We start from the raw sequence: 2596 nt of genomic DNA, 5'->3' as shown, positions 1-2596 counted from the left end.
ATTGTTTCTCTTGACACGCAGTATATAGACTAGAAAAAAAAAGATAGCGTCAGATCTTTACGTATTTGACACCGGAGAAGAAAAACGGCTGAACATAGTCAGTCAGGATACCATCCGCTAGGTCTCTACATGGAGCAGATATTTTGACAAGCAGGACCAAATGAAGACTCTGTAATACTCACCGGCAGGACAATAATTTCACTTGAACGTTTAACATTTTGTCGTTTGTTAACAGTCTCTTGAATAGCTTGAAATCATTATAGTTAACATGACATGAATTGACATTTAACTATGGGAGTTTTAAGTGTGACAAGGGCAATGCATGTCAAAAATATGTAGAATGTAAAGCACCTGTCGCATTGAATCTGTTATGCATGATATTGTAACGTTTTGTATCTTACAGCCATTCAGCCGCAGTTGTTGAAGTATTTATTTAACTGTTAGTAGGACTTATAAAACGCAATTACCAAATACGGTCTTTATTCTAGGGGCTATGTTCGTTCGCTATGTCACCACTACGACTAATGTCATTAAACACAACGGCCTTCCTACTGGAGAGCGCATACATACAAACCATGTTTTTAATGTTTATTTACTTATACTTACGGTAACACATAATGTTATTGTTTTGTTTTCTTTGATATAAACATCATTATCGGATAGAATTGTTGCTGTTTTTCTGTGAAGTCGGAAACGCTTCGATATGTGTCATGCTTGGAACATTAAAGATAATTTACTTGTATTAAAGGTATAAGTGGGATAGATAATCAGATTTATTACCGAGACAACAAAGACACAGTATTTCTTATTTATCGGTTGATCTTAATATGAGGCCTAACCCAGTTTTTAGCGCGAATGAGTACAAGCAACTAGACAGTGTCAGAGTATAAACTTACGGAATATATAAAGGAATAAATAAATAAATAAATAAAATAGAATAAAGGAAGGGTATAAACTATAATATCTATTTCTGAAAAAAAAAATGTAACCTCCAAATCCCTCTTCACAAGATCTACACGATTATCTAGGAGTTCTCTTCTTTATAGCTAATATACAAATGCTACTTCGGGTAAAACGGGCACACGAAGGAAAATTCGTGAAAAGCAGTTATAGAAGAAATGAATAATGATTCAGGCCAACATGTCAATGAAAGCAACTGTGTAATATTAACAAGCAATGTAAGAAGCTTTGACGTCCTTTGTCCTACACTCCCAATTTGATCGGAAGGGTGTCGACTATACTTCGATAGAATTACATTTCATTTACACTTGAGATGCTGCTCGCATTAATGCTTGAAAATTTACTTTTTATTACGGTTGTTTACAAGCGTTATGATGCTGTTTTCCTCATCATCGATAACCACATCCTGATCTGGTAGGCAAATCCATCTTCAATTAAGTATCTAGGCTAGGTTTCTCTTTCTACTTTTGTGAACGGTCTCAAGTTTTTAACGTTCAATATAAACTTCTTTTAGGACGATTCAGCCTTTTGCACTACTTTTTCTTACCTCGAAAAGCTTTTAGCAAGGATAGATTGCACTAGCCATGCTATTCAGTTTTGTGTAACGTGTTAGCTTCTCCGTTTTCGTCTCTACCTATCCTTTTTTACGAGTGGGGTTAGAGTAGAGGGGGCAATGACGAAACGATTCGAAATCATAGAAATTTACAATGTACAGCAACATCTAGAACAACAATTTCCGAAGTGCTGTCGCACGAAGTACGGTGGAAGGTAAGGAAAGTTACTATAGTACCGTTGCTATTGAGGACTATGGGCCTCGTTTTTTGCACCTTCCTTTGGCCAACATCAGCCGAGTTTTTGAAATGTTAGAAGTGCCATACCAAAGGGCAAAAGTACGACATGAGCTGGTGGCAATTGCGCATGTCTTCGAGTGCACTGTTATGGTAACTACAGTTAATAGGCATGATGTTACACCAGTTCAATTATCAGCGTTGATTAAGATTATTGCCACATATTAATAACCAAGAAAATAAAGACTGAACAAACAATAGGGAATTAAAGCGGTATTGTTCATCAAGCTTAAGAGCTATTTGTATGGTTACCATGCTGTTTTGTAGGCCCTTTGAAAGACCTATAGAAAAGCTTGGCAATACCAATTGCTAAACTGCTAACCAGCGCAAGTCCTTTATGCTAAATCTAAAAATAGATGAGTTATTCACATCATTAAAGCTGCTAAATAAAAAATAAACGAGATGCAAAATTTGCATGTAATAGTTGTATGTAATGGAGATATACTGGCAAAGGGGGCGAGGCAAAAACAGGCTCATTATAGGATCGGACATCAGCGTACAGGCAGCAGGCAGGAATAAGCTTATACTTGAAGCAGTATATGGTTTTGACCCTAGGTTAGCTTTTTTCTAAGTAGAATCTTATTTTACCAAACAGCCAGGCTTCAAGTTGCTGTCTCAGCGTACGTGAAACTTACCAAAATCGAATACAACTATAGAATACTCGATTAAAAATAATATGTTGAAGTTGAGGTATATTAGAGTAGGTCATTTGGCTTGGAGGATTATGCCATTACTGAGAAACCCGTTTCACCCGTTTCTCTTGTAAACCACAAAGCAACGTTTTTTTT

Source organism: Varroa jacobsoni, unplaced genomic scaffold (genome assembly GCF_002532875.2).
Source record: "Varroa jacobsoni isolate VJ856 unplaced genomic scaffold, vjacob_1.0 scaffold_1187, whole genome shotgun sequence".
Taxonomy (NCBI): domain Eukaryota; kingdom Metazoa; phylum Arthropoda; class Arachnida; order Mesostigmata; family Varroidae; genus Varroa; species Varroa jacobsoni.
The sequence above is the reverse complement of the archived record's forward strand: the minus strand, read 5'-3'. Positions refer to the sequence as shown.